Source organism: Panthera onca, chromosome B4 (genome assembly GCF_046562875.1).
Source record: "Panthera onca isolate mPanOnc1 chromosome B4, mPanOnc1 haplotype 2, whole genome shotgun sequence".
Taxonomy (NCBI): Eukaryota; Metazoa; Chordata; class Mammalia; order Carnivora; family Felidae; genus Panthera; species Panthera onca.
This window is the reverse complement of record NC_138345.1, coordinates 15,351,532-15,375,909: the sequence shown is the minus strand read 5'-3', so window position 1 is coordinate 15,375,909 and position 24,378 is coordinate 15,351,532. Positions and strand designations below refer to the sequence as shown.

Genomic DNA, 24,378 nt, shown 5'->3' with positions numbered 1-24,378 from the left:
CAGATGTAGAAAGTGCCCTCTGTTCTTTGTAGGATGATTTTTATCATGAAAAGGTATTAAGATTTTGTTAAATGCACTTCCTGCATCTGTTGAGATGATAATGTGGTTTTTGTTTTTTGTACTTTTGGTATTTCTAGATTTGATTTGCTAATATTTTCTCGAAAGATTTTCTCCTTCATTCAGTTCATGAGAGATATTGGTCTGTACTTTTTTTTTTTTTTTAACAGTATCTTTGTACAGTATCAGGGATATCCTGGTCTCATAAAGTTGGTAAAATTGGTATTTTTAAATGTTTGACAGAATTCATTAGTGAAGCTCTTTGGGTCTTGAATTTTCTTTGCAGAAAAGTTCTGAATTATGAATTCAGTATTTTCATAGATATCAGGCTCCTCAGTTTTCTCTATTTCTTTTAGCATTGGTAATTTTTGTTTCTTCTAAGTTGGTCTGTAGCATCTATAATGACATCCCCATTTTTATTTATGGTAGTAGTAATTTAGGTTTTTTCTATTTTCTTTGCTTTTGATTGGTCTGGCTAGGCTTTATCAATTTTATTTCTTTTTAAAAAACTGGTGTTTAATTGAATTTCTTAATTCTTTGTTTTGTATTTCATTGATTTCCTTATCTTCTGTTCGCTTTGAGAACAATTAGCTCTGATTTTTCTAATTTCTTTAGGGGAAAGCTTAGATCATTGATTTTCAGTCTTTCTCTTTTCCTACTATAAGCGTTTCTAGAAATAAAGAAATGTATTTCTCTCTAATCATTGTTTGATCTGCGTCCCACACATTTTGTGTTTTAACCATCATTTCATTTAAAAATATTTTCGGAGCACTTGGGTGGCTCAGTCGGTTGGGCGTCTGACTCTTGTTTTCAGCTCAGATAACGACGCCAGGGTCATGGGATCGAGCCTCGTGTCAGGCTCCGCACTGAGTGTGGAGCCTGCTTAAGATTCCCTCCGTCCCTCTCTTTCTCTCTCTCTCCTTTTGCCCCTCTCCCCTGCTTACATGTCTCTTTATCTCTCTCTCTATAAAAAATAAATAAATAAAAATTTTTTTCAGTTGCCTTGTAATTTCTTCCTTGGCATGTGGGTTATTTAGAGATGATTTGTTTTCAAAGATTTTGTAGTCATTTTGTTATTGATTTAAACCTTAATTATGGTCACAAATCATGATCTGTATGATTCTCCTCTTTTAGAAGTTCATAGCCTTGGTTTATGGCCCAGTATATTGTCTGTGTTGATGAATTTTCCATATGCACATTAAAAGGTTAAGTATCCTATAGTGTTATATAAATATCAGGTCAAATTAGTTGATTTGTTAAAACCTCAAGTAACAGTGCTATAAGTTCTTTTAAGTCAGCTATCTTTTTAAAAAGTTAACAAGAGAGAAAAAAATCTTTAGTATTTCAAGGCACACTTACCATTTCCAGTGCTTTTTAGCCCTTGATAGAGATATGAGTATAACTTACTTTCATCCTGAAGAATTTCCTTTTATATTTCTTGTTGTATTGTTTTGGCCACAAATTCTCTCAGCTTTTCTTCATCTGAATTGCCTTTATTTTGCCTTCATGTTGAAGAATTTTTTTCTAGACAGAGAATTTTAGGTTGACAGTTTTATTTTTTCCTTCCAACTCTCTAAAGGTAGTGTTCCGTTGTCTTCTAATTTGCATTGTTTTGGTGTCATTTTTACCATTGTTCTCCGTAATATGTACTGTGTCTTATTTTTCTTTGCCTTTAAAATTTTTTCTTCATCATTGATTTTTAGCAGTTTAATTATGTGCCTTCCTGCGGTTTCCATTGTTTCTTCTTCTCAAGGGTTGTGTAGAACTTCTTTGATATATGGTTTGTAATATTCACCAAATTAGATAAACTTTAGCCATTATTTCTATATTTATGTATTTACCTACTTATTACCTATTTAGCTAGTTACCTCCTATTTCTTCCTCCTTTTCTGGAAGTCAGATTACACTTAGGTTAGATCACTTGATGTTTTCCACAAGTCAGCTGCCCAAAACTTTTTCTTCTATTTTGTTTTTTTCAACCCGTGTGCCCCTCTTTGCGATTCAGTTTTGGTGGTTTATTTTGCTGTGTTTTCAAGTTAACAGATCTTTCTGCAGTGTCTAATCTCCTGACAAGCATATATTCAATGAAATATTCATTTCACATCTTGTATCATTGAGTTCAATTATATCCATATAGTTCTTGTAATTGCACTTCTCTATGAATAGTTCCTCTTTATTTCCTTATTATGTTCACATTGTCCTTTAAATTTTTGGACACATTTTAAATATGTTTTAATTTTTTTTTTTTTTTTTTTTTTTTTTTTTTTTTTTTTTGGTCTACTGATGTAATTTCTGATTCTGTTTCTGTTGACTGATTTTTCTCTTGTTTATACATCACCTTTTTCTGTTTCTTTGCATGCTTAGTATTTTTTTATTATGGTGTCATTGTAGATATGAATAGTATGTTTTTGATGTAGAGATATTATTGTCTCCTTTTGTGGGCTGCTGAGTTTCATTTAAGGAAGCAATTTCTTTGTGACCAGCTTGATTTTTTTTTTTAAGGCCTGCCTTTAATCGTGCTTGGAGTTGGTCCAGACTCACCTTTACTTGTGGGCTAGATGAGTCCTTTCCTAAGGCTTCTGGAATCTCTGTCGAATGACCAGGGTGTTCAGTGAGGTATCTCCTCTCTGGCTGCTGGAAATGAATGTTTCCTAGCCTTGTGCTAATGCCAGTGATGATTTGGCTTTATCTCCTCTGTAGTTTTCCCCTTGTTATTTTGTTTTATCTTTCTTTCTTAGCCTTGAGAGCCTTGCCCTGGACATGGCAGTTACTCTTCAGCCAAAGACTCAAAGATCCCCTCTGCAGTTTTCTGGAGCTATTTTTCTTTATAGCTACTTTGTTTCTACTACCCTGCGCCGGCTCCTTATTCCTCCCTCCACAGCCTCAAACTCTGATATCTCTCCTTTTAGCTCAACAGCGCCACCATGTTGCTTGATCTCCCACTTCCTCCATGACTGGAGATGCTTCCAGGGGAAAATTAGGGTGATCGTGGGGTTCCGTACACTTGTTTCTTTTCTCTCAGAGATGATGAGTTTGGTGCTGCTGCTTGTCCAGGATCTAGAAGCAATTAACATTATACATTTTTTCTAGTCACGTTACCATGGCTGGAAGCAGAAGTCTCTATGAATTTTCGATAACTTTCAGGGTGAGCAGTTGAAATGTAAATATCTTCTGCCTCTTTCTTGCCTGTTTACGGTGTTCTCAGGATGTGATTTTTACTGTTTATCTGCTCAACCTTGCACTCACTGGCTGGGTACTGTAGCAGGAGTGGAAGTATTATGGTTGTCAACTTCCATATTACTTAAATATCTCAAGACCATTTACACTTTCACTTTTGGTATTGCTATGTTTTTAATCTCCAAATAATCTCTTGGTCTTAACTGCTTTTTTTTTTTTTTTTAAATTTTTAACTCTTTATTAAGTAAACTCTATGCCCAACATGGGGCTCAGACTTAATGACCCTAAGATCAAGAGTCACTTTCTCTACCATTTGAGCCAGCCTGGTGCCCTGGTCTTAACTGCTTTTTGAATTATCTCTTAATTCACTGTTGTAGATAAGACCAAATATTTAATTTGTGAAAGCTGCCATAAAAAGTACCACAGAGTGGTTAGCTTCAACAAGAGAGATTTATTTTCTCACAGCTGTGGAGTCTGGAGGTTCCACATCACGGTATCAGTAGAATTGGTTCCTTCCAAGGGCCGTATGGAAAGGATTTGTTCCAGATCTCTCTCCTTGGCTTGTAAATGACCACCTTCTCTCTGTGTCCTCATGGTTCTTCCTCTGTGCATACACATATAACTCTGCGTGTTCAGATTTCCTCTTCCCGTAAGGACAATAGCCATATTCGATTAGGGCCCATCCTAATCTCATTTTAAGCAGATCACATCTGTACAGACCCTATCTTCAAATATACTCTCATCCTGAAGGACTAGGAGTTAGGACTTCATGAATTTTAGGGGGGAAGAAACAATTCAGTCCATAGCACCAATCATTTCTCTCATTTCTTTAGTTATAACCTTGGTGTAAAACTTGATGTCTTTGGATATTTCATTGTTCACGAGCTTCTTTATGCCTTTGATCCCTTTTATTTTGCAACAATAGGTCTAGCTCCCTTAAGCCATCATTTTTAATCTTTTCAAGAATCACCCCTTTGAGAAACCAGTGAAAACTATAGAGCTACTCTCCCCAAAATGTGCATTTTAATATAGGAAATTTTAGGTATAACTTGGGGAATTTTAAGATGCCCCCAATCCATGCATGGACTCTTAAATCTAGAATTCTCACCCCAAGTATTCCTTGTTTGAACCCTTTAATTCTGGGTTCTGTTAGCTAACTGGGATGGGCATCATTTATGTATATCTCAGATCTTCCTGTGAGTTACATGCAAATAAAGAATATTGAGCCCAAGATACATGAATGGTTTGTGCATAAAGTGATAGCTACAGAAAGAGAAATCCATCACTTATTTGGCCCGTTCTCTTTCAAATCTAGTTCATAGGTTATAGTGGTAGATGGTAATATATAAACTTTAAGGAGGTGTTGCCTTTTTCCCCTTGCATTTAAAAAGGTTATGTGCTGCAATGTGAGACAGATAAATCATGATTCACTACAACAACAACGTTGCAGTCAGTTACATAAATTGCCAGTGGAGCAGTAAATCTGTCACTTTGTGTGTTCTGACCATTTAACAGTTGGAATAGTGTTGGAAAGAGGACTGACTGGAAACAAAAGAAACAAATATAGTGGCAGATGCAATTAACAAGATCAATGGTTGGTGTTAAAGGTTCATTGTTTGGTCATTTCGGTTGACCGAAGTAAAAGCAATTGCTATCTGAAAGACTTCACTAGCTATAATTTGCTGAAATAGAATGCAGAAAAGTGAGTTGCCCAACTTTATAAGAGTGTGGAGAAGATTTCTCAGCTTACTATGTTCCTAGGACAGTGACCAGAAGATCAAAAGATCAAGACTGGTCTTTTCTTGCATGCTTTTAATTGATACTCCAGAACTTTTCCTCACTCAGTATACTTTTTTCTTTAATTTTTATGCTACTTTAGCTGTTCACCTACTTCTTTAACAAAACTCTTCCTGGTCTGTGTTTGAATCCTTCCTAATGTTTTGAACCTCAGTTTATCACAACTTTCTCTTACTCCATACTAGCAGATTTTGCTATATCAGATCATGACCTCGACGCACGGACTGTAGCTAACACCACTTTGAACAACAAGGAGTTTTCTGTGTTGGTAAGATTTTTCATAAGTTGCCGTTTTGCTCTCTTAAATTGAGCAGTTTTTATAAATGTGTGACCTTGAAAGTGTGCTGCTAATAATGATGATGATACTAATAGCTACGATTTATGAGCACTTACCTCTTCTAAATCAGATAGTTATTCCTAAATAAGACACTCCCGTGAGGTGGGGGTTACTGTTTTGCCCATTTACAGGTGAGGAAACTGAAGGCTAGAGGAGCTGCCTTGACAGAGTGCCACAGGGAGAATCTGTGTCTGTCAGACTCTCTGCTTTCACCCAATATGTATGTTCCGTGGCAGCGACTAGGAATCAGTTAAATGTTTATCAAGTGTGTATTCTCTAATATCTTCCCAGGCCTTGTGAAAGACACAGACTTCTCTCTTAATGGAGCCCATAGTCTAATGAAACCTGAAGAACAGTTAAGGGACTGATAAACTGGGATACCCGCTATAACTGCGGTAGGATTGCGCCCAGGCAAAGACCGTCATGGCTTCAGGTGATCTACAAAGACTTGAGCTTGGGCCCTAGAGCAACGATGTCACAGATGGAGAGCCTTAAACTCACAGTTCTGGAGGCTGGGGAGTCCAAGATCAAGGTGCTGGCCGATTTGGTTTCCAGTGAGGGCCTTCTTCCTGGTTTGCAAAAAGACTCCTTCTTGTCATGTCTTCACGTGGCGGACAGAGAGATTCTCTTGTGTCTCTTCTTATAAGGGCACTAATTCCAACATGAGGGATCTATCTACCCATAAGACCTAATCACTTGCCAAAGGCCTCACTTCCAAATATCACATTGGTGATTAGGACTTCAATAATGAGACAGCCCGTAGCAGGTAGAGATGAGCATACAGCTGGCCTTTAAAAAAAAAAAAAAAAAAAGGAAATCATGATATGTATTAAATTTCTGGACTTAAATACACATTTAACCTATGGTTTTGCCATCATTCCTGTCTCCTCATATATCTTCCTCCGTCACTAACCAGAACTCCTGCCTTTCATTCAGTTACAGATTCTGTGACTGGTTGGACAACTTAGAGCATCCCAATGGTGAAACCTGTTAATGCTGTCTCTTCTTTACCATTTAGGCCAGTTGGTTCTCAGAGTTTATGAGATCCATGCACTACTTAAGGAAGCTGATGAAGGCAGTGGATTCACCCTAGGAAAAAAAATGTACATACCTGACCATTTGTTCTGAGTAATAGTAATTCAAGATAGCCACACTTTATGTTTTGTGGAGGAAAACTTTAGTATAAGGGAAAGGGAATGTGTGGAATTAATTAAAGTAAGCATACAGAGGGAGAGAGTATAGCAAAGAGCAAAGAAGGGTTAATACATCAAATCAGATACTCGCACCATCCAACCTTCTGACTAGGGATGGCCCTCGGTGAATAGGCTTATTGTGAGTTGGAATTGAGGGTCCCGGGCAGAGCGTCCTTCCCTCTGGCGGGGCCTCCAACTGGCTCTTCCCGCCAGGGCAGTACGTGCACCACCCGTGTGTGATCTCCAGTTAGTCACGAGGTTTGCCTGAGTGGAGTCCTGAGTGAGCTGGTTTTTCTCTGTTTCTTTTATCGTATCTCACAATCTCAGGAGCCTGGGCGTCTGCATGTTTCTCTGTCCTCCCTGACCTATTCCAGATAGATCTGGTCTGCCTCAAGGAGGTGAAGCAAGTTAATCCCTCTTGGCATCAGGAACGGAAGGGCCAGTTCTGATTCCAAGGCTGGCCAACTAAGCCCCCCACAATGGCGTATGTGCGGCCCTGGGCACAGAAGTACATGACAGGTCACACACAAACAACTTCTATACAGAGCACCATTGTACCTGTGGTTAAAAATCTCTGCCCTGACCTCATCAACTTATCTTAGCTCCAGTTAAAGGCGTTGGAGATAAATGGCACGTACTTTTCATATCTCAGTAGGAAAAATTAATAAGAACACATGTTTCACAGGAGACGACGGGTGGCCAGCCATATGAAAAACTAGTCACCCTTACTAGCAATCAAATGCAAGTTAAGTCATATTGCCATTTTTAAGTATGTCAGTTAACAGATACTTTAAAAAAAATTTTTTTTTTTCAACGTTTTTTATTTATTTTTGGGACAGAGAGAGACAGAGCATGAACAGGGGAGGGGCAGAGAGAGAGGGAGACACAGAATCGGAAACAGGCTCCAGGCTCCGAGCCATCAGCCCAGAGCCTGACGCGGGGCTCGAACTCACAGACCGCGAGATCGTGACCTGGCTGAAGTCGGACGCTTAACCGACTGCGCCACCCAGGCGCCCCAAGACTTTAAAATATAGTAATACAAAGTGATGGTGGGTGTTTGGTGAAATGAACATTTTCGTACATTGCTGTTGGGTGGTAAATTAGTGTGGTCATCCCAGACTGTATTTTAACTGTATGTATCAGGCACTATAGAAGCTCACCACCATGGGGCGCCTGGGTGTCTCAGTCGGTTAAGCATCCTACTTTAACTCAGGTTATGATCTCCTGGTTTGTGGGTTCAAGCCCCATATCAGGCTGTGTGCTGACAGCTCAGAGCCTGGAGCCTGCTTCGGATTCTGTGGCTCCCTCTCTCTCTGCCCCCCTTCTACTTGTGCCCTCTCTGTCAAAAATAAATAAATTCAAAAAAAATTAGAAGCTCCTCACCTTTTGTTGTAGTATGTTTCTTTCTGGGGAAATCTATATAAATAATTTCTATATGTAAATTTTTTTGCAGCAGTATTTATAATGAAAATTTTGAAGCCACCTTAAAGTCCAGTGATAAAATCATGGTTAAATAAACCGTGGTAGATTATGGAATATAAAATGACATGGTAAATGCTAACATCAGTACCCTCTAAGGTTGAGTTTGCAGTGTGATTCTAATTATAGAGAGTGTTTAGATAGCTACAGTGAAATGAATTAATCAAAAAGTTTTTGACTAGTATCTTCGTATGTTGGTCTACTTTTTTTTTTAATTCTTCAAAATTTCTACAACGTATTTGTGTTAACTTTATTAACGATATCAAGTTAGCTTTTACTGTACAACAAACCGTCCTCAAACCTAGTGGATTAAAAACAGAGCCATTTTATTTGGTCAGACTTCTTGGTGCAGACTGCCCCAGCAGCTCGTTTTTACTTGGCTTTCTCATGGATCCGGGTCAGCTGGGGGTTGGCTGATGGCTGTTGACGAAGGATGGTCTCGCTCACATGTTTGTGGGCTGGCAGGCTGTCAGCCAAGCACTTTCCAAGTCTCTGCTTGGTTCACATTTGCCAGTGTCACATTGGACAAAGCAAGTCATGTGACTAAGCCCAGGGTCAATGTTCAAAGGAAATAAGGGCCTGGTTATGGGGGTGGGGGGTGTTACTGCAGCTGTTTCTGTTAAGCCATCTTTGACATAAGCAAGGATATTTAAATTCCATTAAAAAAAAATTAAAAGAAACCCCTAATCAACTTGAAGTCCTAATCTGACAGCCTCTGAGAGTCCTAATATCTTTGTTTTGATAACATCATAGTTCTTCTTATATTCCTTCTTGGTCATGATGAGTAGGAAGGCAGGTAGTGAGCCAATAACGACATACAGTTGGTTTTCCACTGGTTTTCCAGCCTTCCTTTCCCTTCTCCCTTCCCCAGGCAGAGTAGCCAGGAGCTTGTGATTGTCCAGTAATTTTTTTTTCTGTTTAAGATTTTATTTATTTATTTTTAAGTCCTCTCTACCACTAGTGTGAGGCTCGAACTCACAACCCCAAGGTCAGGAGTTGCGTGCTCTACCGACTGAGCCAGCCAGGCACCCCTAATTTTTTTTTCTCTTTAACTGAAACTTCCTAACACATGCAGAAGACAACCAGTCAAATGGAAATGGCATGGAGGGTTAATAGGTTTATTAGAGGAATGCCCAGTTTTCCGGGTGTGATGTGAAGTACATATTTGTTTTTATACTATTGCTAATATTGTTGTACAGCTTCTATAAGAATGAAAACATTTCATTTAACTTGGAAATTTTCCGTATCAGGATAGAAATGTATTATGTTGCTCTCACTTTGTGTGACAGGAGGCAACAACGTTCATAGACCTTTTGTGAATAGTATCATGAGGCATTTGGGGAAAGGTGATGTTGTGAATGAATACCTGCAAGTCCTAATGTAGTTAAGCACCCAGAATATTTTTTCACAGTGTATGAGTTTCCTGTTGGTGTCGTAGCAGATTGCCACAGATTTAGTGGCTTAAAACAGTACAATTTATTCTCTTACGGTTCTGGAGGTCAGGCATCTGAAGTCAGTTGCACGGACCTGAAGTCAAGGTATCAGCAGCATTGGTTCCTTCAGAAGGCTCAGTGGGAGAATCAAGCTCCTTGCCTTTCTCAGCTTTTCCGGTGTTTGCTGCATTCTTTGGTCTGTGGCCACCCCACTGATGGCTCCTCCGTCCCTCATAGCGGGACCACTGCGGTGACATCAGGCCCACCCACGTAATCTTCCCATTTTATGATCCTTGACTTAATCGCATCTATAGAGTCTTTTTTGCCATAGAAGCTGCCACCCACAGGTTCTGGGGATTGGGACATGAAGATATTTGGGGGATGCTTGTTCCGTACCCCACATGGTAAAGTACACAAGAGCTTCAGAATGCAGCTGCTTTCGTGAAAATCATTTCTTTTTCCCCGCTTCTTGGTGGGCCCACCTCCCATCCTCCAGAATCACGTAAGCTGGCTGGTCTGTAGTGTATCTATTGACTGGAAGATCCTCATTCCCCTGGGATTTGAGTCTGAGTTTGATGAAGCATGTGGGTGTATGTGTAACTTGATTTTCATTATTCAGATCGAGGAGAAATGAAGTTTGTGTGTCTTCCCTCATTCTACATATTGGTATTATGACTAATAGTTTTTAACACAAAACCGTTTTTGAAATAGGAGTCTTTTATGACGTATTTTGACAGAAGCACTGTCGTGCTTTTAGCTGCTCTGAGAGGAGTAAGTTACAGGATGCTAGCTTCGTATCCCGTACCTGAGTAATCAGCCAAAGACGACGGCATGTCCAGAAATACCTCTAAAGTGTCAACCACAAAACCTCGTTAAAATAATCTCATTCAGAACACTTGACTCTTCCTTACTTGCAGTTTTGAAATATCAAAGTTTTTGAAGAGACAGGGAGTCCTAAGTTATTTCTTTTTTGGGGATGCCAGATGGATGTTGAATGAGGTCCAGTTTTTTAGTTTTTCCTCAGATAATTTTTCAAGTGTGCGGCGGTGTTTTGGATCGTTATCAGTATATCGAGGCGCTCTGACGCCCCCGCTTCCCCACAGCCTCCCACAGCCCCCCACAGCCTGGCACCAGTGCGGTTGCCTTGGTACCTGTTCCTGAAGGATGTCTGCAGTGAAATTTGGTTGTTTAAATAGCGCGACTTGTCATCTAAAAGTAGAAGTCATTAGCACGACGCCGCTTGGCTAGAGGTGTCTTCGATACTGTTTTTAAATTTTTCTTATTTTATCACTTTACTGTTAATGTTTACTCATTTCACCACTGGAAATTTCAGTCCCTGGTTCACAGTATGGATCTGGAGTGAAAAATGCAAAACGTTCTCCTAAAGAGTCTCCTGAAACTTGTGCCAAAAACAGTGGCCATGAGTGATCCGTAGCGTGTCTTCTGAGAGATGGGAACTCTGAAATTCCAGCTCTCTTATTACCCTGCATGATCAGGAACACTTAGATGTCATCCACAGTTGAACACATAGTCTGCCGTGGTCAAGGAAAAGGAATTCCAAAATGCTTGCTGGCTTATGTTTGAACTTTTACTGGCCTTCACGGTGATTGTGAATTTACCGGAAACACATATTTATCTCAGAAAAGGTAGAGCTGGTTTTTGTTTAATGGGAAAATTGAATGGGGTGCGTTGGGAGGATTCGTATCCGTTTGTGTCCATTTTAGTTATCTACTCCGCCAGGCGGACCGTCTTTACTCTTGCCTCCCAGATGAGTGGCCTCTGAAGTCAGTGGCTGCTGTCACCGCAGGGGTGGGGGTGAAAACCTGTTCCTTCTCTGGTGGGCCTCTCCACGGACACGGCCGACTGGCGTCTTGCGTTGGGAGGGATGTGCAGTGATCAGTTGCTTGAAACTCTTGCCTCGTTCACTCCAGGTGAGTTTTTAGAGAAAATGTTCTGGAGCGCAGAGTGTTGGTTTTGACAACAAGAAAGCAAGTTTAGCCGTCACAGTCATCGGAGTATGTCATCTTTTTTTTTTAAGTTTATTTATTTATTTTGATGAGATAGAGGGCGTGCGTGTAAGAGTGGGGAAGGGGCAGAGAAAGGGGGAGACGGAATCTGAAGCAGACTGTGTGTTGTCAGCATGGAGCGATGTGAGGCTTGAACTCAAAACCTCATCAACTGTGAGATCATGACTTGAGCTGCAATCGAGAGTTGGATCCTTAACGGACTGAGCCACCCAGGTGTCCCCACGGTAATTTTGTTTGTAAAACAGTCAAATCCTATACAGTTCCTTTTCTTGTGTGGGATCCTATTTTGTCATTGAGGCACCGGATCTTCCTTGAAACTCAGGGTTCACTTAGTCCAGTAGGGACGGATCATAGATCCTGAGGTCTGTGTTTTTAGTACATTAAATACTGCTTTCTTTTTCTTTTGCTCGTCTTTGGTAGGGGTAGGGATGGTGGTGAACAAAATGAAGGGACACCAGTTTTGGTACCAAATAATTCAATTTGGAAAAAAACACCATATTGCTATTATAATTTATGTTCATTATTTTAAATAACTAAAACATTCGCAAAGGTCAAAAAATTCACTCCAAATCTCAACGACTTAGGGGCACCTGGGTGGCTCAGTTGGTTAAGTGTCCAACTCTTGATTTCAGGTCATGATCTTGTGTTTTGTGGGGTCAAGCCCCACGTCAGGCTCTACACTGTGAGGAGCCTGCTTGGGATTCTCTCTCTCCCTCTCTCTCTGCCCCTCCTCCACTCATGCACATGCACATGCACATGTACATCCTCTCTCTCTCTCTGTCAAAATAAATAAACATTTTTTTAAAAACCTCAGCAATTTAATTACTACGTTTTAGTGATTGTCATTCAAGACGAGTCTCTGATGTGGACAGAAGGGTGTGTCAGGAGGTAGAAAGGCAACTACATTTATAAGTAAAAAACAATATTGTTTCAAATGTTACATTTTATTTGAATTTAAGAAAGGACCATCAAATGAGGAAATTACGAAAATTGTACCACTTGACCAAGAATATTAAGGTATTAATTCCTAAAAGATCATGTGAAGTAAAAATAAAAATTACTGATAATATTGAGGTGTCCTACACTAGGTGTCAATCTATAGATAAATACCAAAGTTTTATATGTAAATACATTTATATTTTTAAACTATTTTTCAAAGTGGATTGATGGCTTTTTGTTCTGTTGCTTAATTGGTTAGATTTGTTAGGTAGTTGTTTTTCAGAGAGGCTGTTTTATGTCCTAAGTTCTTGCATACTTGAGAATATCTGTCCTGTTTTATTTGATAGATAATTTGGGTATAAAATTCTTGAATAACCTTTTCTTTTCCTGGATCTTTGTGGGCATTGTCTTTTGACATTGAATGTTGCTAGACAGATATCAGAGGCCGGTCTGATTTTTCACTGACTGAGGAAGTGTAAGAATACTTACTTATTTTATCTCTCCCTCTTTCTCCACTATATTTATTAAAGCATAACACATAGATAAAAGTCATGTGGCATATGCTTATGGCTTAGTGAATTCTCACCCTGTAGAAACTCAAGCAACAACTACATAGATCAAGAAATAGAAAACCAACAGCATCTCAAAAGTCCCCCTCAGGCCTCTTGGTCATATGCAAGGCCTTCCTTTCTGCCCCCAGGTAACCACTGCCTTAACTTCTAATACTATTATTGAATTTTGCTGTTTTTGAATTTCACATAAAGGGCACCATTCAGTAGGTTATTCTGTGTTTAGAGGCTCATCTATGTGGTCGCATATGGCTGTATTTCATTCATTCCCACTGGTCCTACAATGGGAATTAGCTGTGCCTGTGTCCCACTTCTCGCTTGAGCTATGTATTTGCTTAAAGCAAAATCTCTCCCACCTTTGAGACCTTCCCCATTTGGGGCCCACTGTGGGATCAGAGGCTCTCAGAGTGCCACTGTGGCACCACTGCCTCTGCTCCCTCGTCGCTGCCCTGGGCAGCAGGGGGCAAAGAGGCATCTTGCATCTCACCTGTCAGCTCCTCTTGTGTAGTTTGCTGTGGAAGGGGGTTTCTCTGGGAAACCCTTTCCCCTGATGGAAAAGTGCTTTTACTCCATCCTGGTTAACTGGATGTCTCCTAAGTTACCTTAGATTTGAATAAGGACGTTTATTTATTTTTAATATTTTTTAAATATTTATTTTATTTTTTTTTTTTGAGAGACAGCAAGCAGGGGAGGGGCAGAGAGAGAGAGAGAGAGAGAGAGAGAGAGAGGATCCAAAGCAGGCTCTGTGCTGACAGCATAGAGCCTGATGCGGGGCTCAAACTTTCAAACTGAAATTGTGACCCAATCTGAAGTCGGCCACTTAACCAACTGAGCCACCCAGGTGCCCCTGAAAAAGTACATATAAAATCTAAGGCCGATCGTGCAGATTTACCATTATGGGAAAACAGTGGCTTTTTGGTGCCATCTCGGCATTCTTCCTAATTTACCTGGCATAGGGCCACCGCCCTTCCGTGCCCAGTCTCTTGCTGACCTGTCTCTTTTTCCCCCTGCTTTCGTTGAGGGGTTCCCTCAGAAGAGTGCTTTCACCAGTGGGGGTAAATTGTAGTATGAGGCTAGCTTTATGTTCCTTTACAGGTTTTCAGTATCAGGGAATGGAGAATTATTGTATGCTGCCTTTGAATAGGAGCTTAATATTATCATTCATCATCAAATAGCATCTGAAAACTGCCATCGGAGCTCCTGCTCTCATGCCTAACTGAACTGTAGTGAGGTGCCTCGTGTTCTGCTGTGTGCCATTTGGTACCAACATGGCGGCCCCCTGAAAATAGAGCGGTGACTTTACAAAGGAGCCACACTTCTTTGAAGAATATACACAGCTTAAAGATTTAAAGTGGCAGCAACGTTTTTGAGGAAGCACTTTTATCTAAAGGATGAGAAAATACTGGATGTTATATAATTAAAGAGAAATTTAATCTTTATGTCTGATAGTCTCCTTGTCTTTCTGACCCACCAAATGATGTCCATAGCTAGAAATGCCAAAAGAATAACAAAATCAGATTTTTACTCCTACAGCTCACATTATGTCAATTCATATATATATATATATATATATATATATATATATATATATTTTTTTTTTTTTTTTTTTAATGTTTATTTTTGAGAGAGAGAGAGAGACAGAGTGTGAGTGGGGGATTGGCAGACAGAGAGGGAGACACGGAATCCCAAGCAGGCTCCAGGCTCAGAGCTGTCAGCACAGAGCCCAACATGGGGCTCGAACCCACGAACTGTGAGATTGTGACCTGAGCCGAAGTCAGATGCTTAACCAGCTGAGCCACCCAAGTGCCTCGTCAATTAATATATTAAATTACATAATATTTTATATAAATATATAGTAGTTTGGATTACATACAAGTAGTCTGCTCTTCCTTCATTTTTTTTTCCCACCTGTGTTTTCTGGAATGTTGTCTATTTGGCTCTTGCATAAATGCTAGGCAGGCCTGTTTTAAAGACACTTAACTTACTGTGTATTGTATTACTTATAAGTTCCACCTTCGTAATCTCCAGCTAGCTCTTCCACTTACCTGAGAGTGCAGGCCCTATATCCTATGCCTCGTGACCGTTTCCATGTTGATATCCCATAGGTCCGTCACATCATGTTTGAAATAGTGTTCTTCTCTTCCTGAATTGTGTTGAAGACACAACTGTGTCAAAGAGTGAAAACCACTCTTCATGTGTTTGCCGTGTAAAAGCCAGGGTGTCCATTCTTAGGGTTTTTCACGTCACTTTTCTTTTCTTTTTTTTTTTTTTGAAATTTATTGTCAAATTGGTTTCCATACAACACCCATGCTCATCCCAAAAGGTGCCCTCTTCAATACCCATCACCCACCCTCCCTTCCCTCCCACCCCCCATCAGCCCTCAGTTTGTTCTCAGTTTTTAAGAGTCTCTTATGCTTTGGCTCTCTCCCACTCTAACCTCTTTTTTTTTTTTCCTTCCCCTCCCCCATGGGTTTCTGTTAAGTTTCTCAGGATCCACATAAGAGTCACATCACTTTTCTAGATCAGAAGTTCTAACTGTCTTTAACGGTAGAGCAGTATCAATTGCTGTGGTAGTAATAGAGTATATTTCTGTTGTACTGCTGTGTGTTAGACAACGTTCTGAGAGCTGTACATTTATTAACCATTCTAGTCCCTTAATAACCCTGGGAGGTAAACACTTAACGTTCTTCATCATGCAGAGGAGAGCATGTGTGATCTGTCTAGAGTCTTAGTTAAATGCATCTGGGATTTGAATGGAAATACCGTATATGGAAATGGATAAGAATCGCCCCGAGCATTGTTTCTTCTCTTGCGGTTATGGGTACACTGGCTGTTCTCCATCCATTTCTCACCCGGGTGTATAAGCATGTTGACATTATAGAGCTGGTCGCAGATCCAGTCTGATTTTTAAAGAACATTTTATAAATCATTCGACTCTCAGTAACAAATCCGTGTAGGACATGGCTTAGGAAGCCGCTAAGGGCTCATGCCACATACCAGAGTGCCTCTGCAGCAAAGACCGTTGTTTTGCACCAAATGACTGACCTGTGTAGTCTGTGGAGATGTGAGCTGTGGCTTTCCTGCTTTAAACCTTCCATTGGTGTAAGCACACGCAGATAAAGCCCCAGGTGCTCTGCCAGATAAGGCTTCCGGTGATCTAGCGCCCCCTGCCTGCCTTTCCAGACAAAGCTCCCAGTCTTCCTGTTGTCATTGTGATTTCTACTTTTTGCCCCTGTCCCCTTTTTCTGGAGACTCCACTGAGATCCTGTTAAGAGTCACTCCCCGCGTTGGTCCTACCCTCTGCCTCCACTTCCACTCTGAATCAAGGGCTTATTGTGTTGTAATTATCTCTGTTTTGTATTCATTTGAATCACTAGACCACAAGCTCACTGGGGACAAGTTTTCTTATCTTTGGGACATAAACTCTACTAAACAGGTGTTTGTGAGTGGATAAGTACCTTGATTAATCAAAAACAGATATGTAGGGCAGACTTTCTGAAACTCCAGCCACTTGACTATTAAGAAAATGGAGACAGTGGCTGTTACAGGCTGAACTGGTTTCCATGCCCATCCGTACCGCCACCCCCACTAAGATTCATATGCTGGAGACCTAACACCTTAGAATGTGACTCTCTTTGGAGATAGGGTCTTTAAGGAGGTAATTAAGTTAAAATGAGGCCCTTAGGGAGGGCTCTAATCCAATTTGACTGGTATCTTTTAAGAAGAGAAAATTTGGACACAGAGACACCAGGCTGGTACTCCCACAGGCCATGTGAGTTCACAGCTGGAAGGTGGCCATCTAGAAGCCAAGGAGCAAGGCCTCAGGAGAAACCACATCTGCCGACACCTTGATCTTAGGCTGCTGGCCTCCAGAACCGTGAAAAAATAACCTTCTGTTGTGTAAGGCACCTAGTCTGTGCTGTTTTGGACGGCAGTCCCGGCATAGGACTGTGGTGGCATATAAAATCACTTCCGAAACCTGTGTAATCTCTAAAGTCTCACGTGTGCACATAAACAACACGTGAAAGAGAATTGCAGTCCTTGGCGTAATTCATTTTCGGTGTAGGAGTCTTAATAAGAAACCTCTAGTACGTGAGAAAATGTTTAGCGAGAAATAAGGAGGGTTTTCTCCTGAACCTGAACCTGAGTTAGCTGTAAAAGACTCAGGACGTTTTCATTCCCTAAACGTTCTTATTGGTATCATACATACTGTTTTGTATTGTGAAATGGAGATCATCTGTGTAATTCAGCTACTGTCTGTACTCAGTGATTCTGTGCATTTCTGTTTTCTATTTGATTTTTATTAGGTATTGATATTTGCAGACGTGTTTCTGAAACACATATGTATATATAATTATTTGTCTTCTAGAATAATTTATGGGATAACCTACGTTTTACATCACAACCATGGTTAGGTGCTGTTCTAGGCATAGTTGGCTATTTTGTGCTGACCCCAACACACTTGAAAGTGTGTTTATATTGTCACTGTGGTTTTTTCTTGAAAAGGGAAGAGAGAGGAAGGAGGAAAAATGGGCAAGAATGAGCAAACAGACAAACTGGTCCTTCCTGATGACTGACCGTGGCATGTAGGAAGGAGCAGACCTTGGTGTGAATCTCAATGTTGCCATGCGCCTTCGGGAAACGACAGAATCCTCTCTGAACCTCCTGTTCCTTAACTGTGTGGCCCCTTCTCAGACACCTTTGAGATGCTATGGATGAGGCATCTAGGCTAGTCGGTGATGCGTAGATCCAAGAAGCATTTTTCTCATTTTCAGATTATGTGCTTATCACTTAAGCCATTGTGCACACTGGGAATAAACACGGATAGTCTACTGATTCGACGTACCTGTGAGAGCCTGCTGCATTGCTGTTAGTGTTTCTTCTCCCCCTCCCGGGTAGTCTTTCCATGCCCAGCTCAGTGACGTCTCCAGTGCCAGTCATTACTGTCAAGTGGGACAGAAGGGGACACGTCGCAATCTGTGGTGGGCCTGGGATGAAGTGTAGGTGGACAAGTGTATAGTTGCCTTTAAAACTCTATCCCAGTTCAGGTGAAAGGCACCCGGAGAGGGACCACCTCTCATCCCGTTGGAGAAACGCATCATCATTATGCATTAGACACCAGGAAAAGAAAAACGTGTAAGACAAAATGCCCACCCTATTTCATGAAGGACTCCGAAAGGGAAACAATTTGGTTGTAATTCCACTTTGGTTATGTAATGGGAGTGTAGACACAGCAGCCGCTGCTGTGAGAGGAGCCAGGCACCTCACAGAGCAAGACGGTCGATAAGAGCTTCTGTGCCCACGGAGCTTCCAGTGGAGGTGGAAGAACAGACCAAAGGAAAAAAACAACCCAGGAAAAAATTATACAATGTAATAAGTACTGCAAAACAAATAAGTGCTGTGATAGACAAGAATCATAGGGCTCAGATTTCTGTGGAGAAGTCCAGGCAGGCTTCCCTAAAGAGGTGACATGGAATGGGGTTTTTGTCAGGAGGCACAGGGGAGAAAGCATGGAGGTAGGTGTAGAAGCAAGAAACACTATGGTATGTTTGCTCATGGTCGTCCCAAGTAAGTCACACATTGTTGATGGAAAGTGAGTATGAATGCCCTGTGAATGATTAAAAAAAATTTTTTTTAAGTTAATTTATTTTGAGAGAGAGAGTGTGCAAGCGGGGAAGGGGCATAGAGAGAGAGAGAGAGAGAGAGAGACCATCCCAAGCAGGCTCTGAGCTGTCAGCCCAGAGCCCGACACAGGGCTCAAACTCACGAACCATGAGATCGTGACCTGAGCCAAGATCAAGAGTCAGACACTCTTAGCCATCTGAGCCACCCAGGTGCCCCCACAATACCGTTTGTAAAATACACTTGTTTAAAAATTGAAGCCGCCGTTCTGGCCACTGTGCGGAGCCTGCTTTATTTATTCTAGGTTTGCCCCTCTTACTCTTATAAATTTGCATTATCGAAGAGAGGGACCTGGCTCTTGCTGAAGCCATAGGACACCATTTGTTTTTATTTGTTGATGTCAAATTTACTACCAAGCAAAAATGTTTCCCTTGTGAACATCTCTTTAGGTCTCCGGATGGTGAAGATCAAATAAGATAGTAAATTCAAATAGCGTCAAAAATGTCTCGTATCAATTAGTTACTTCTTAAGGTGGTTATTTTGTGTTTTAAACAGGTGGTGTCATTGGAAAGATATTAATTCTGTTTCTCTTTTCTTCTGGTAAGTGTTTATGATGATAGTGGTTAAGGACTCTCAGGATAGTCTGACTCTTGACAGTAGCAAGATGGAGTTTGCCGATAGACCACGCTGGGTAAACCAGTAGCAATCACGACACTTGTCGCGAAGTGCCACTGCCTGGAACGAAGCCAGGACTTGGCTAATTCAAACTCTATTCTTCGGTAAATAAATTGAGTCTCTGAAACACCTTCACACACTGAAAACTGTCTCATAGTTGTTGATTGTTTTTCCCTTGAGTAGAGTATCATAGTACTTTCCTTTTTTATTGTTTGTTAACTGTGACAGGATTTCATATTTTTAACCCAAGACAGTTGGCTTTCCAAAAATACTGGAAACAAATTCATGATGTGATCATCCTCACCCAAATCCCAAATTGTGGTAGATCTCCATTTTCTCTCGGTTATTTATAGTTAATACTTCCTTCGTACATTAGGAATGGCAAATTGTCTAAGTAGAGCTTTGGGAAGTGGGGCAGACTTTTGTACCTTGAGTTGTATTGTCCTTTGGCTTTCCTGTTTCTTAAGGCTTATTATTAAATTTTTTTAACATAGTCATCAGCTTGTATCCTTGGCCTGTGCTTGACTCCGGATTAGCACCAGACAGTAAGGTCCTCTTGTTTATATTAGTTTGGGATGTTTATTTGCCTTATATCACTTATACTGAAAAAGAAGTATATAGGTATCTGTAAAAGTAGAAACTTACCATTTTTTGAACTTCCCCCCCCCCGCTCCCCACAACTATACGGCTTTTCTGCTTTTGGGTGTAGTCTTTGCTTTTCTTTTATTTGTCAGATGCTACAGTAGGGTGAGTGTGTATGTGGGTACGTACATGCATGTGTGTATTCACACACATGGAAATACCACTTCAAGATAGTTGTGATTTTCTTTCCATTACATCTTGGTTCTAAGCTATTATTGTTACACTTGAAAATAAGCAAAAGTAAGTTCATCAAACTTATTAAAATGGGCTGTTAGTACATTACCTAAAAAACATTCGGGGTTTCTTTTAGCATGAGTAATTTTGAATTCACTGGAAATTGAGTTACAATTGTTGCAGTTTTTCATGTAGTTTTAGCATTTGTGTCACTCACGATTCTTAATTATCTTAGTACATATTTTACGTGACATAATATCCACACTCCTACCACCTACAGCCTCTGCAGAGAGCGTGGCACCTGGCACCAAAGTAATAAAAATATAAGCTCCAGAGTGAGGAGCAAAGCCGAAACAAGCCATTTTTACATATAACTTAAGTTTAGGTCCTGTGTAGTAGATTGATCCCTTACTTAACCTTTAATAAAGTTGGATTCAGGGGTATTTATATATAAATAAAAAATAAAATTAATTTCGTTTCATACTTCCTCATGAGCAAGTACCTGGTAATATATTACAATGACACTTAAACTTCAGTCCTGGTCCTGTTGGCGGAACAATTGCCATACTTTTTTAGTAACCGTTTTTGAGGTTAGCCATTAAACAAGTTGTTGCCTTTTGGAAAGGTCATTACAGTTATTATTACTGTTGTTTTTAATGTTTATTTTAGAGAGAAAGTGCAGGGGATGGGCAGAGAGAGGAGGACAGAGATGTGAGGTGGGCTTCATGCTGACAGCAGTGAGCCTGATGCAGGGCTTGAACTCAAGAACAGGGAGATGGTGACCTGAAGTCGGATGCTCAACCAACTGAGCTACCAGGCTCCCCACCATTAGTATTATTAAGATTATGGGACCGTATTCACACTAATTGAATCAGTTTATATTTCTCTGGCTTTTTATGTCCTGTAAAGTTATCTCAGCAGTCATTTCCTCTTTTCACATGATTTGGAAAATAAAATCGCATAGAAATCTACATATGTTTAAGACTCCATCCCCACAAGACCCCTCCCTCCCAACTTCCCTGAATGGGCTTCTGAGTTAAACTGACATCTCGATCTTGATCAGCTTCTGTATAAGTAATGTTACAGTCAGTGTATTTGTACATGAGCCACCTCAAAGCATAGTTGCAGATTTTGAGTAAAAACGGCGGATAGGGAAGTGCATGCCTGTCTGTATTAATGCTACCTCTTAAAAGTAGTCACTCTGTCCTGTTAATGAAAGTGTATCAGCCTAATAATGCATTACTCTACCAGGGTGTTTTAATATAAAAAGAAAATAACCTAGAGGCAACTAGGCTTTCAACCTTTAAGATAATGGTTCTGATAATGGAATATTAGACCTGTGAGGGAGGTAAAGAGTGTATTTCCGCAGATGCCTCCCTGGTGCTCATTAAACCTGGTCAAGTTATTGACTGTTCCAATGCTTCCTCAATCAATACCTTTTTGTGGTAGGAGATGCGTGTCCTGTCCTGGAAAGACCAAGAGCCCAGATAAATTGGCCTTTGAATCCCAGCTCTGCCTTGTACTACTCATGTGACCTTGGATATGGATCTTAACCGCCCTGAATGTTGTTGCTTTTCTTAAATGAGATGATAATACTTTCCATGCAAGATCTTAGTAACTGCTTAGGATAACGTGTATGCAAAGCACCTGAAGCTACGACCGGTATATGGTACACGCTCTGCAAATAAGAGCTATTGTAATTACAGTGATGAAAATGATGGTAATGGTGAGTATTCATTGATCTGTGGGTTTTTTGGTTTTTTTTTTTGACGTCTTTAATAGTACTAGTAATATTGTCTAAAAGTTAGATTTCTTTCTCAGTAGTCAAGATTTATTATTTTTTGGCTGCTTTATTTAAAATTTAAAAAACCTTTGATCAAATTTTTTTAACGTTATTGAGGAGTAATTGACAGATATAATTGTCTATATTTAAAATGCCTACACATTATACAGTTATTTCTAATTTCTAATTACGGTTGTCAGTAGTGACTATTTTCTGAGTGTGGTCTCCACAAGAAACATTATCTGCCCGTAAGAACTTGTTAGAAATGGAAACTCTTGGGCCTCACCCAAGTCTTTTTAAATATTTATTTATTTATTTATTTATTTATTTATTTATTTATTTTCTATATTGCTTTAACCTACTTTTTTTTATTTTAATCCAGAATAGTTAAAATACAGTGTTCTATTAGTTTCAGGTGTACAATATAGTGTTTTTAACAACTTTAGAAACAGCTTTAGAAAATCTGAAAAACACAGAAAGGGGTAACTTTCTCGATCCTGTCTTTCAGAAATGGCCACTGTTAGGATTCTGAGTGTACTTCCCTCCCACCTTTTCTCTATTCTTGTGTATTGATACTTATGTGTATTTTTTTAGCCTTTTTCCTTACATGTATGTGTAAATACCTATTTAAAAAAAAAAAAAAACCTACCATACTTTATGAGTTCAATAGCCTATTGTGTTCAGTTCAATATTAAGTCATGACCATCACTGTATGTCATTAAATTTTATTTGAAAACATTTTTAATCATGTGGCTACATAATATGAGTGTTTATAATTTGTTAACCAAGCCCTTAGACATCTGAGTTGTTTACAGATGTTGAGGAGGAACATAAGCAACACTGAGTTGAAAATTTGTATTCATAAATCATTGGGGATATCTATGATCATTTCCTTAGCATAAATTTATTACCAGGATGGAATTACTAGGTCAAACAGTATGAACATTTTTATAGCTCTGAATATATATTGCCAAAATTACCTTTCCGTAAAGAGGTGCCATTTTGTACTCTGACCAGCCATATTGGGAACTGTCTAATTCTCGACCCTTGGCCAACCTTGGGAGCCCCAGTCTTTTTGAATATCTGCTAATTTGAGAGGAGGATGTTTCTGAACTGCAAGTGAACAGGATAGAACTCACTGTCTTCTAGTGTTTGCGTTTCCTTATACTTGTGTGTTCACAAGCATGAATGGTAGATGCTGTCTTGGATTTTGTTTCTTACATGCTAATGGTGTTAATTTATACAGTTTACTCTTCTTATACAGCCTGCTCCTTACTTCTTCAAGACTCCATATGTTTCACTGAAAGGGAGTTGCAGGTCTTCTAAAGGTGTGCTATGGAACAAAAATAACTAGGCAATGTGGATGTGATGGTGAGCCCCATATACCTGTAGGGATTAACTAGGGACTAGAGGGCCTTCAAGGAAGAAAACAACAAATTGTTCCTGTCTGCAGTATCACAAATCAATTAGGTAATGCTATTATAAATATTAAATCTTGCTAATGAGGGAATTGTTGAAGGAACCTGAGATAAAAGATGAACTGAATGCTACACTGGCTGAAAAAAAAGTTTTATCAAGAAGGTGGCCTTTCTGTATACGTTTATCTTAAACAGCTATGGTGAAGGCCGGTTTGTGATATATATTTATCAATCCTATTAAAAGTTATGATACTGAAGGGCACCTTCGTGGCTCACTCAGTCACTTAAGTGTCCAACTCTTGATTTTGGCTCGGGTCACAGTCTCATGGTTAGTTCAAGTTCAATCCCTGCATTGAGCTCTACACGGACTGTGCAGTCTCCTTGGGATTCTCTCCCTCTCTCTCTCTGCCCCTCCCCTGCTCACTTGCTCTCTTGCAAAATAAATAAACTTAAAAAAGATTATACTGAAACTTATTCTTTGAACATAAATTTATTTTAGTTTATGTTGCATTAATTAGTGACTTCTGGAGTCTCCAGGGTAACGGAAGCTCCCTCGGTGTTGACATTCCCAGCTTCCCAGGCAGGCATAAGGATGTCCTGAACTCGGGAATTAGAATGGAGAGAATGAGGGCTAGGGGGACGGTGGGTGCCCCCAGTGTACTCTGGGAACTGACTCCAGGAGGGTGCCTCAGACTGCTGCTGTTTAGACATCATTCAGACTTCCAGGAAATGAAATCAGTGTTGCTAAATTTTATTTTTCCTCTCCTTTCAATCACAGACCCTTGAGAAGATCATGAACAGGGCCCCTTCCTCATAAGAGTGTCACTGCATAAATAATAACTGACTTAGGGCACCTCCTGTTTCCGGGGGTTATAAATTCATTCAGCAAACCCACTTTAGGCACATTGTTTTCGAGTATACATTTCACTCCTTTGCAGATTTCACTTGAAATAATAATAACGAGGAGCATACTGTATATAGTGCTTTCCAGTTTATGGAACCATTCTGTACACTTGTTGGCTCTTGTCTGTAGTCCTATCAGTTGGTACTGTTATC

General features: G+C 40.0%; 1 protein-coding gene and 1 long non-coding RNA gene across 5 annotated transcripts in view; both read left to right on the top strand.

Annotated features, from left to right (window-relative positions):
- Positions 1–24,378, top strand: part of RSU1 (Ras suppressor protein 1) — a 202,283-nt gene that overhangs the window by 81,169 nt on the left and 96,736 nt on the right. The window lies entirely within an intron of this gene.
- Positions 2,381–12,428, top strand: LOC145715605 (uncharacterized). The gene is made up of 2 exons (XR_014137897.1): positions 2,381–7,338; positions 7,572–12,428. It is a non-coding gene; the product is annotated as an uncharacterized LOC145715605 (long non-coding RNA).